At 40.0% G+C, this 12,958-nt stretch overlaps 1 protein-coding gene across 3 annotated transcripts in view; it reads right to left on the bottom strand.

The window, feature by feature from the left end:
• The window catches only part of ARHGAP6 (Rho GTPase activating protein 6), a 541,907-nt gene that overhangs the window by 199,569 nt on the left and 329,380 nt on the right, over positions 1-12,958 (bottom strand). The gene's annotated exons all lie outside the window — the stretch shown is intronic.

Below are 12,958 nucleotides of genomic sequence, written 5' to 3'. Positions count from 1 at the left end.
TACCAGGCTGACTTCCCATTTGGAAGCCAACTCCAGTCCTGACAGTGCTCGTCAGCTCTGTTATGGTTAAATGGATTTGTAGGCGGTCCTGGGAGCCTGCCAGTTAGAACATCCTTTCTGTGGGAAAATTCCTGTGAGGCCCAAACAACTCACTGACAAACACAGTTGTAGTAGACCACATGTTGGGAGACCCTTAGGCATTGACAAATCAATCCTCACCCTTTCCTTCTGGAAATGCCTGGGTGAGTATTATAGTAAACCCTTGCACAAATAAACATACGGCAGGACCAACAGTCGGCACATGACCTGCTCCGTGGTAACCAGTGGGTATTTTTGCTATCATCATTAATGTGACAACAGATCTACTCCTCCCGTGATGCACACATGTACATGCATATAGACACCTCACATACATGCACACATACACACTGCACTATACAATGCTCCATGCAAATACGTTTCCATCTATACAGAAATGTCTGTCTTCTCTTGAGGAAAAGATGAACCATATCCAGGCCTGAGCTCTGTACTCTAAATGGTGTTCTCTTGCTTGTACTTGATTGTGGGGATTGATTTGCTCTTGTTAATCCTCATTCTTAACTGACTCTCCCAAGTCCAAAAGACAACTGTGGGACAACGAGGCAAAGTATGGGACAGGAAGTGAAAGAATCATAATCAAGATTAGTGTGTGCATGCGTGTGCTCTCAGTCGTGTCCGACTCTTTGCAAAACCCCATGGACTGTAGTCCACCAGACTCTGTTGTGCATGGAATTTTCCAGGCAAGAATACTGGAGTGGGTTGCCATTTCCTACTCCAGAATCAAGTTTAGACTTGGGACCTAAGTAACATCATGTTCGAATCAACAGAGAAACTCACTATTACATAATAGTCCTCTTATATTAGTGAAACGTGTGCAAAAGATACTGCTCTCATCAATGGCAGGAAGAATTAGGTACAAACTGATAAAACAATTTCAAATAGTGCCCCCCCCCCACACACAGCTAATAAGGCAACAGAGGAGATGTTGGATAATTACACTAGGAAATGAAGGATATTCCCAGCCTAGGCACCTTAAAAACACACACTGTTAACCAGTCCAAATGAAGCAATGGATCTACAGAAGCACGTATATCCAGTATACCCTCAGTTGATCTAGCAAAAGAAGCCAAGGCCTTTATTATTTACTTAAAGACAGCATAGGAACCATCGAAGATCAGGGTAGTGTATGAAAGAGCAGAGGGTCTTCCAGATGTGCTATCTTATGTCACATACTCAGAGTCATTAAGCAAAAGGCAAGGGCAAAGACAGGGATCAAGCTCACTGTGGTGACTTGTCTTCCAGGGAGAGGGCCAGAAGAGAGATTTCAGCAACCTGAATCAACTCCTTTAATTCTCCAATACAGAGCCATAAATGACACTCCAGCTTTGTTGTTAAATCTTTCTCACTTAACCATCCAAAGGATAAAATATTCTAGCACCATGGAGAATCCAAAGTGAAGTAAGAGCAGACTTGAGTTTAGTTCTTAAAATAAATGCCCAAGAATGATCTTTCAAGTTGGCATATCAAATATCAATATATGTATACTTTGTACTAAGTATACAAAATACGTTTACTGAGGCAGATGTATATATACTGTGTATATGTGTATGAATACATACAATTTGTCCATATAATGTAGATATTAACCCACCTGAAAAATGCCTTCAATGTGTATTAATGAGTACAACCATATTCAGTTCCACAGCCATCCATGGGTAGCTAATTAGAAATTAGAGCCTTACTAAGTAACACGTTTCCAAACTGAAGGTAAGTTATAAGTATGCACATCTGCTTCAGTTGTGAAATGCACTATCCTTGGCACTATTGCACATGTTTCAACAAAAATCTGCCCTCCGGGGTAGACAGAGCTCCTTGAAATATTCAGTCTGATCAATACACAAAGGTAAGCCCCGCCCCTCCAAAGGGGTTCTCTTAAGACATTTGGAAAGACAGCAAGAAAGAATTTCCCCATCCAAGTTAGGTTAACTTGCATGCTGGTGTGGAGCTGGAGAAGGTATTAATTTCACACAGTGCTTTCTCCCAGGCAAAAGTATTTTAAGATAAAAACAGTGGGGAACAAAGTTCTAATTTCAAGTCACCCTGAAAACTAAGCTCCTTCTTTTCAGGGAATTTACCCAGCTTGATGAGTGCTTAGAAGTCTTCAGTGTTGATGTATTTGCTGGAGTATCCTCATTTGACCAGAAGCAATCTGTCTCAGGCAACAGTAAAACTGCCACTATACTGAAAAAAAAATTATGGGTGGCATGTATGTCAACCTGGGCTCAGGTGTCCCAAGGGCCACACTTATTTCTCAACAGTTGATCACATCAAGTTTAGGATGAGTTTGAATATCTGACACGTGGCCCAAATGAATTTTACCCTGATTCCCTCACTCCTTGTTTCGATTCCCTCTTCCCTAATTGTTCTACTTACTTTTAGGTCAGTCTCCTTTTCCTCATCATTGGGGAAGGTATGCCCATACAGTGGTGTACCTTCGCCAATAAAGGGTCTAGGATTTCTAACAAGACAATCATCTTTTGTGACTGCATCGGGTATACTTTTCATGCAAAGAGATGCTCAGAATACCTGAAAGGACAGGGCATCTAACATTTTTACTGTTGTTGTCAAGCTAACAAAACAGGTTCAATATGTGATGCCAACTGGCTAATAAATGGTTATACACACACACACACACACACACATACATATACATACAAGATGGCAAGAGTGAACGCCAACATTTTAGGAATCAGTGAACTAAAATGAAATGGAATGGGTGAATTTAACTCAGATGACCATTATATCTGCTACTGTGGGCAAGAATCCCTTAGAAGAAATGGAGTAGCCATCATGGTCAACTAAAGAGTCTGAATTGCAGTACTTGGATGCAAAAACAACAGAATTATCTATGTTTGTTTCCAAGGCAACCCATTCAATATCACAGTAATCCAACTCTGTGCCCTGACTCATAATGCTGAAGAAGCTGAACTTGAACGGTTCTATGAAGACCTACAAGACCTTCTAGAACTAATACCCCAAAACTATGTCCTTTTCATTATAGGGGATGGGAATGCAAAAGTAGGAAGTCAAGAAACACCTGGAGTAACAGGCAAATTTGGCCTTGGAGTACAGAATGAAGCAGGGCAAAGGCTAATAGAGTTTTGCCAAGAGAAAGCACTGGTCATAGCAAACACCCTCTTCCAAAAACACAAGAGAAGACTCTACACATGGACATCACCAGATGGTCAATACTGAAATCAGATTGACTATGTTATTTGCAGCCAAATATGGAGAAGCTCTATACAGTCAGCAAAAACAAGACCAGGAGCTGACTGTGGCTCAGATCATGAACTCCTTATTGCCAAATTGAGACTGAAATTGAAGAAAGTAGGGAAAACCACTAGACCATTCAGGTATGACCTAAATCAAATCCCTTATGATTATACAGTGGAAATGAGAAATAGATTTAAGGGACTAGATCTGATAGAGTGCCTGATGAACTATGGATGGAGGTTCGTGACATTGTACAGGAAACAGGGATCAAGACCATCCCCATGGAAAAGTAATGCAAAAAAGAAAAATGGTTGTCTGAGGAGGCCTTACAAATAGCTGTGACAAGAAGACAAGCGAAAAGCAAAGGAGAAAAGGAAAGATATAAGCATCTGAATGCAGTGTTCCAAAGAATAGCAAGGAGACATAAGAAAGCCTTCCTCAGCGATCAATGCAAAGAAATAGAGGAAAACAACAGAATGTGAAAGACTAGAGATCTCTTCAAGAAAATTAGAGATACCAAGGGAACATTTCATGCAAAGATGGGCTTGATAAAGGACAAAAATGGTATGGACCTCACAGAAGCAGAAGACATTAAGAAGAAGTGGCAAGAATATACAGAAGAACTGTACAAAAAAGATCTTCATGACCCAGATAATCACGATGGTGTGATCACTCACCTAGAGCCAGACATCCTGGAATGTGAAGTCAAGTGGGCCTTAGAAGGCATCACTACGAACAAAGCTAGTGGAGGTGATGGAATTCCAGTTGAGCTCTTTCAAATCCTGAAAGATGATGCTGTGAAAGTGCTGCACTCAATATGCCAGCAAATTTGGAAAACTCAGCAGTGGCCACAGGACTGGAAAAGCTCAGTTTTCATTCCAATCCCAAAGAAAGGCAATGCCAAAGAATGCTCAAACTACTGCACAATTGCACTCATCTCACATGCTAGTAAAGTAATGCTCAAAATTCTCCAAGCTAGGCTTCAGCAATACATGAACCGTGAACTCCCAGATGTTCAATCTGGTTTTAGAAAAGGCAGAGGAACCAGAGATCAAACTGCCAACATCTGCTGGATCATGGAAAAAGCAAGAGAGTTCCAGAAAAACATCTATTTCTGCTTTATTGACTATGCCAAAGCCTTTGACTGTGTGGATCACAACAAACTAGAAAATTCTGAAAGAGATGGGAATAGACCACCTGACCTGCCTATTGAGAAATCTGTATGCAGGTCAAGAAGCAAGAGTTAGAACTGGACACGTAACAACAGACTGGTTCCAAATAGGGAAAGGGGTACATCAAGGCTGTATATTGTCACCCTGGTTATTTAACTTACATGCAGAGTACATAATGAGAAACACTGGGTTAGATGAAGCACAAGCTGGAATCAAGATTGCTGGGAGAAATATCAATAACCTCAGATGTGCAGACGATACCACCCTTATGGCAGAAAGTGAAGAACTAAAGAGCCTCTTGATGAAAGTAAAAGAGGAGAGTGAAAAAGTTGGCTTAGAACTCAACATTCAGAAAACTAAGATCATGGCATCCAGTCCTGTCACTTCATGGCAAATATACGGGGAAACAGTAGAAACAGTGATAGACTTTATTTTGGGGGGCTCTAAAATTACTGCAGATGGTGATTGCAGCCATGAAATTAAAAGATGCTTACTCCTTGGAAGAAAGCTTATGACCAACCTAGATAGCATATTAAAAAGCAGAGACATTACTTTGCCAACAAATGTCCATCCAGTCAAAGCTATGGTTTTTCCAGTAGTCATGTATGGATGTGAGTTGGATCACAAAGAAAGCTGAGCACCAAAGAATTGATGCTTTTGAACTGTGGTGTTGGAGGAGACTCTTGAGAGTCCCTTGGACTGCAAGGAGATCAAACCGTAAAGGAAATCAGTCCTGATTATTCATTGGAAGGACTGATGCTGAAGCTGAAACTCCAATACTTAGGCCACCTGATGCGAAGAACTGACTCACTGGAAAAGACCCTGATGCTGGGGAAGATTGAAGTCAGGAGAAGAAGGGGACAACAGAGGATGAGATGGCTGGATGGCGTCACTGACTCAATGGACATGAGTTTGAGTAAACTCTAAGCTGGTGATGGACTGGGAGGCCTGGCATGCTGCAGTCCATGGGGTTGCAAAGAGTAGGACATGACTGAGTGACTGAACTGAAATGAACATGTACTTACACACCTGGAGGAGGGCATGGCAACTCACTCCAGTATTCTTGCCTGGAGAATCCCATAGACAGAGGAGCCTGGAGGGCTGCAGTCCAGTGGGTTGCAGAGAGTCAGACATGACTGAAGCAACTTAGCACGTGCACACACACACACACATAGTGATATGGTGGAGTGGGTAGGTAGCCTTTACCATCTCACAGTTCTTCAGTGGTTTTACTTATCTACCAAAGAGAATCTAATAGTTGTGAATGCCCAAACCGGTGAGGGTCAGTGTATAACACCTAACCCTACAAGATTGGTGTGATGATTAAATGAGATAATAATTGCCAAGCATTTAAGACAGAACCTGGCATCTAGAAAGAGATACAACCACCATCACCACAATCACCATCATCATCATTACTATCATTATAATCATCATTACTACCACTACTACTACACCATCATCACCATTTTGACTATTAATTATAGGATTTTAGTTAAGAAAGGAATGTGCCCTATGATAGAGTAAACTCAAAGGTAAACACAGTAATATATAGTTCTTGTATTTACAGGGGTGCCCCAGTAGTATATCAGCCTCAATATATTTTCCGCACGGATGACTCCAAAAGGTTTAGGTAAATGACCAATTTCAGTGAAAGTGAAAGTGAAGGTGAAGTCGCTCAGTTGTGTCCGGCTGTTTGCGACTCCATGGACTGTAGTCTATCAGGCTCCTCCGTCCATGGGATTTTCCAGGCAAGAGTGCTAGAGTGGATTGCCATTTCCTTCTCCAGGGGATCTTCCTGACTCAGGAATCGAGCCTGGGTCTCCCGCATTGCAGGCAGACGCTTTACCGTCTGAGCCATTTTTCTTTTTTTTTTGGAAATTTACCAGATATAACATGTAGCAGAAATGGTTACACATTCAAATGGATGTAAAAACTATGAATATCATGTACTAATAACTAGAAAGAATAGATAATAGGAGAGAGAATTAGTGTTTTAAACTATAATTTAAACTTATAATAATTTAATTAGATCAAAAGTTTAGAATGAGACTAAGACAAAAAGAATAAAAAAATTAGAGAGAAGTCTGCATTTAAGGAGGCCTGGCGTGCTGCGATTCATGGGGTCACAAAGAGTTGGACACAACTGAGCGACTGAACTGAACTGAAAATTAATTTGGGATAGAGAAGCCATTTGAGGAAGAGGTAGAGCTCTTAGATTGTCCACGAAGCTCAAATGAAGTCTGACAAAAGTGCTAAACCAGGTAACGGAAACTTGGACAGCATGAAAAGAACTTTAGAATCCAACCTGATAAAAATAGTAATGCAATGTACTCCATGCAGGTCAGGGCACTCCTGGAGCATCAAACTGTGTTCTGGAGGCCACACCTTTGGAAGACATTGACCCATCCAGCAAGCCCTGAAGGGAGCAGTGTGGATGGGGGAGAGAAAGTTCTAGATATATCATCATTAATAAATCTATTAATTTCACAAATGGATTTGAGTCTGTTTAGTCTGGAGTGGTGAGACTTCCCAGGTGGCTCAGAAGGTAAACAATCTGCCTGCAATGCAGGAGGCCTGGGTTCAATATCTGGGTTGGGAAGATCCTCTGGAGAAGGGAATGGCTACCCACTCCAGTATTCTTGCCTGAAGAAGTCCATGGACAGAGGAGCCTGGCAGACTACAGTCCCTGGGGTCGCAAAGAGTCAGACACAACTGAGAGACTTTCACACATTACAGTCTGGAGTGGCAGAGACTGTGAGGTACGAGAAATGCTGGCTTAAAATAGTTGAGTGGCCATCAAGGGAATTCAGTAGTACATCTGGCCTATCTTTCAAGAGAGCAGATTTCAAATGACTGAATGGGAATTCCTGGGAGTAGGCCTGGACCTTTCCCCAGGAGATTCTTTCTAAAGAAAACATTTACCCATGGATAAGTGGCTTAGGGGGAACAGAACTCTTTAAATTCAGAGGTTCATGTAGCTAACCATTTGATCATCTATTACCAGTGTAGATAAAATGGATTCCTACTTTGGGTGAGAGGCCAAGTACATGATCTCTGAGGTTGCACCACCAAGATTCAATTCTCCTACACTGTTTTGATGAAATATATGAAGAAGAGGCATAAAAAACCCCAGGGGTTCCCTTGTGGCTCAGCTGGTAAAGAATCTGCCTTCAATGTGGGACACCTCGGTTCGATCCCTGGGTTGGGAAGATCCCTTGGAGAAGGGAAAGGCTACCCACTCCAGTATTCTGGCCTGGAGAATTCCATTGACTATGCAGTTCATGGGGTCACATAGAGTCAGACACGACTAAGCGAGTTTCACTTCCCTTCATGAAGAAGAGGCAAGGGTTCATTAAGGGAGAAGAGGATGCTTAAAAATGAGAGAGAAGAAATTTATTGATGGCTTTGTGTGGTTGAGGTGTGTAGCAAGTGGTGTAGTCTCCATGATAAGTGGATTCATGCTAATTAATTAATAAAGGCCTGAACCAAACTTTAGAATTTTAAGGCTGGTCCTAGGAATGATGCCTCATGCTTTTCCATGTTCCCTACAATATCTTAGGTAGTAGCCATGTGGTAGGTGTTCACCAACCACTTGCTGCTTGGTTAACTTTCCATTTTTTCTTCAGGGGATTCAGGTTAAAGAATGAGGAATAATCAGCCAGCAGTGGAAACTGGTTTGATAAAGTGGCTATTTGCTTGACTGCTTTCACTAGGGTGTATGACTCTAACCTGACTGGAAGTATTTTGATGTCAGAATGATAAAAATTGCTTTGGCTGTTTTGTGGCAAAATATCATAGTATCAATACGTTTGTTTGTTTGTTTTGGCCATGCCATGCATTCGGCATGTAGGATCTTAGTTCCCCAATTGTTTCCCCTTCAGTGGAAGCATGGAATTCTATCCACTGGACTGCCAGGGAATTCCCTAGGGTTTTTTCCTTAAACACTTTCATCACTGCTAAATTTTTTGCCTTTTGAAAAACATTGTTATACTTTTTTATATCTGGTGGGACATTAATGAATTTTGCTAGACTGTGATTCAATACTGTAGTGATTTAATATAATTACTTGATATAACATTCTAAGATACATGGCATATATTTTATTATGTGCACATTTTAATATCTAATAAAACTTTCTAGAAGATTTATATCCATCTATTCACTACATAGTTAAATTACATCAAAAGAAATTGAGAATTTATCACATAATTAAATAACATAAAATATCCACCTTGCTTTGACCCAGAAATGAGGAAAATGATGTTATAGTGTTAAACAAGTTTAGAACATTATCACAGGGCATATTTGTTAGAAGGCATGATATCTTCAAATATTCCCTTTGCCTCTTTATTCCTATGTTGGTAATACACTTAGTACTAACTGAGACCGTGCCTCTAATTAATTTGTTTTCACCTTTTGTTGCTGGGGAATTTCATCATAGCTATATTACCTGCCAGTAGATGATAGTTCAGGTCAACTGAGAATGCTACCGCATTCTCTCCTGCAGTCTCTGAGTATTTCACTGTGGATTTTAATTGCAATAGCATGCTTATAACCGAACCCCAAACTGCACTGAATTGGGAAGTCATTTTCTTTTAGTCACCTTTTATAATTAATATGAAAATAACAGATACATACACAATGCATCATTCTTCACATTTCATCATTGGACTTAATCACTGCCAGAGCATTGAGGATGGATGAAATCCAAGGGGCTCTGATTCACGGGATTCTTGACTTTTCTCTCATTCAGTTGGTGGGAAACTCTCTTCAAGTTAGATGAGGGATACAGTTAGAGAAATCTGCACCCTACACTCTCAGAATTTGGCTCCTTTCTTTATTGGTCTTCAAATCTGATATGTATTTCGGTCAGTTGATCAGACTTCTAATTCTATCCACTGCATTCAAATAGCTATAGTACTTTTTCTCCTTTCTCTCCCCAAGTTTGCAGTATTCTCAGGTATGGAGTCCCTCTGGCTAGTGGCACAGGACTGTCTGAATGCCAAAAAGCATCTCTCCTCTGTGCTAATAAGTCATTTAAAGCCCAAGTAGTACCTTGGATATCTATAAGTCATGACCAGTAGTGTCCTAGGGACATAGCAATTTTCCTAATAAATACCTGCTATATGAACAAAGGAGCTAGAAGTACCAACCAGGTATGCTTCTTTTCAAACTTGGGTCTTCACTATGATTTTTTTTTCAAATTGAGATATAATTCACATACCATAAAATTAACCAATTTGAAGTGTGCAACACTTCATGGCAAATTGATAGGGAAACAATGGAAACAGTGACAGACTTTATTTTGGGGGGCCCCCAAATCACTGCAGATGGTGACTGCAGCCATGAAATTAAAAGACGCTTGCTCTTTGGAAGAAAAGCTATGACAAACCTAGACAGCATATTAAAAAGCAGAGACATTACTTTGCTAACAAAGGTCTGTCTAGTCAAAGCTATGGTTTTTCCAGTAGTCATGTATGGATGTGAGAGTTGGACCATAAAAAAAGCTGAGCGCCGAAGAATTGATGCTTTTGAACTGTGGTGTTGGAGAAGACTCTTGAGAGTCCCTTGGACTGAAAGGAGATCAAACCAGTCCATCCTAGAGGAAATCAGTCCTGAATATTCACTGGGAGGACAGATGCTGAAGTTGAAACTCCAATATTTTGGCCAACTGATGTGAAGAACTGACTCATTGGAAAAGATCCTGATGCTGGGCAAGACTGAAGGCAGGAGGAGAAGGGGACAGCAGAGGATGAGATGGTTGGATGGCATCACTGACTCTATGTACATGAGTTTGAGCAAGCTCCAAGAGTTGGTGATGGACAGGGAATCCTGGTGTGCTGCAGTCCATGGGGTCGCAAAGAGTCGGACACAACTGGGCGACTGAACTGAACTGAAAGTGTGCAACTCAATGGGTTTTAGTATATTCATAGACTTGTGCAACAATCACCACAATCAATTTCAGAACATTTTCATCACCCCCAAAGAAACCCATACTCAATAACACATACTCCCCATTCCCATCTCCCCCAGTCCCTGGCAACCATGAATTTCCTTTCACTGTCTGTGGATTTGCCTGTTCTGGGTATTGCATATAAATGCAGTCGAACAGTGTGGGCCTCTTGTGTTTACATTCTTTACTTAGTGTGATGTTTTCAAGTCTCATCCATGTTGTAACATTTATCATTCCTTTTTGTGACTGAATAGAATTCTATTATATGCATATATCACATTTGCTTATCCATTTATCACTTGATGGACATTTAGATTCTTTCAATTTTGTGGCTATTATAAATAATGCTGCCATGAACATTCATATACATGTTTCTGTATGGACATACATTTTCATTTCTCTTAGGAGTACATTCAGGAGTGGTATTTCTAGGTCATATGATAATGCTTCTCTTAATTATATCTTGTTTTCCTCATACAGCCATAAATGATCTCAGTCCTTTTGTAAAGTCTCCCATAATTTAGTAATTCTATTGCTTTTTTATAAGAGAAAAATCAGTTAAGGTTATTTCATTCTGTTTTATCATCATAAAGGTCATCAATTCATGTCTAGTAACAGTTTAATGGAAAGTCCTGCAGAAACTCAAAATTAAATCCTATGTATTTATCTTCCTAAAAATAAATTCATCTTAGTTTAGAAAAAAACAGTATGTAAAAGAATGGGTAAATTCTCCATTGATTAGTAATACAAATGGACCAACTGGAATTAGTGATGTCATAAAAAACTTTTTATGTGCAACTTTTTTAGAAATATTCCAGAATACATATAATCACACAGAATAAAAGAAGAAACTTAATTAGAAAATGAGGAACATTTATAATTAACAAATTCATTAATTCTGCAAATATCTCTTAAAGAAAGTTAAAGGTAACTAAACAGTCTTGCTCATAAATATTAAAATTATAACCTCCAAATCTCATGTAACATATACTAAAAGATTTGTTCAGCAGCAAACTTCCGAACACTGTATTTCAATACATTCACTATTCCGAGCTACCTTAATATAAGCATTATTAAACCCTGTAATTGTGCACTGCATTGCTTCACACTTTAAAACAATTTTCCTTCCCTTGTCTTCTAAGAAGATGCTTCAGTGAAATTATTTTGTAAAAATCCACTGGGATTGAAGACCATTAGCAATTTACCAGTCAGTCACACAGATAAAATGTGACTTTGAATCTTATACAAATACCATTAACAAATGCAAACTGTTTTTCTACATCTTTAGTTGACGAAGAGAATATACAAACACATTCCCTCTGATACTTCACTTTGAAGGTCCTCTTACAACAAAAAGAAAAAACATCATAGAAAATAAAGCTGAGGTACAAGATCTTTGAGCAGTGTCATCCCTACTGATTTTGCTTTTAGAAATGGCTACTGAGCTCCACAAATCACTAACAAGACCACTACCCTTAAAATCCAAGTGTTATGCCTTATCCCCGAATGGATGTTAAGCATGTTAAGGGAAATGAAATCTCTAGGGTCAGCATCAGGAGTGTTGACAAGGAAATCCACAAGCATGGTGCAATGTGGGTTGTTTTTCAAACTAGTTCCAAACTGTAAAAAGCCCACAAACACACGTTAGAGCTGCCTTCCTTTCACAACTCAAAACAATCCCAGTTCACATCAGTCCTCACTCTGCCCAGTTTCCGTGCTAGGAATACAGGCTATTTTAGCATTTACCTCAGGCAAACAACATTAGCAAGGCAAATTACTACTTGGCCAAGTACACAACTCTGAGGCGGTCTGCTCTGCCTGCTATTTTTCTGTGCAGGTAACAATTACATGGTGGTGGTTTAGCTGCTAAGTCGTGTCCGACTCTTGCAACCCCATGGACTGTAGCCTGCCAGGCTCCCATGTCCATGGGATTCTCCAGGCAAGAGCACTGGAGAGGGTTGCCAATTCTCACCAATGCAGAGGTAACTGCAAACCATTTATATCTTAGTAAGAGGGAATAAAGTAATAGATGTTGGGGTGTTATCTCCCAGATATGTATGAAGTTCCTTTGTAGTATCAATGACAAATTGTCAACTAACCTCCGCTGGTAAAGTCCACTGAACTTGCTTCTAGACAACCTGAATTAGAAGTTCTCTTCTACCAGTATTTATCCATGACCTTGGGAAAGTTACTTAACTTGGTTAGCAGCCTCTGTTGCTGATCCAACAGTCATTTCCCCTTCCCCACTCCTTCCAAATAGAGGCCTGACACTGTTTGGCTATTTAATCTTCCCCCAAATGACAAAGGGGAGATGACCCATCTCATTGTTAGATGGGTCCATCTGACAGATCCTCATTGTTTTTAGTAAGTTGCAATTATACCACTGCATTTGCCAGGATTGTTTTAAGAAGGGAAATGGATAGCACATTAAGTTAAATCCTATAACAATTAGAAAAAGAGCAGACACAGAAAGAACTGTGGCTCTCAATAAGATGCAAGTATAATTCCCTCTAGGGGA

This window comes from Bos mutus, chromosome X (genome assembly GCF_027580195.1).
Source record: "Bos mutus isolate GX-2022 chromosome X, NWIPB_WYAK_1.1, whole genome shotgun sequence".
Classification (NCBI taxonomy): Eukaryota; Metazoa; Chordata; class Mammalia; order Artiodactyla; family Bovidae; genus Bos; species Bos mutus.
This window is presented reverse-complemented; position numbering and strand designations above follow the sequence as displayed.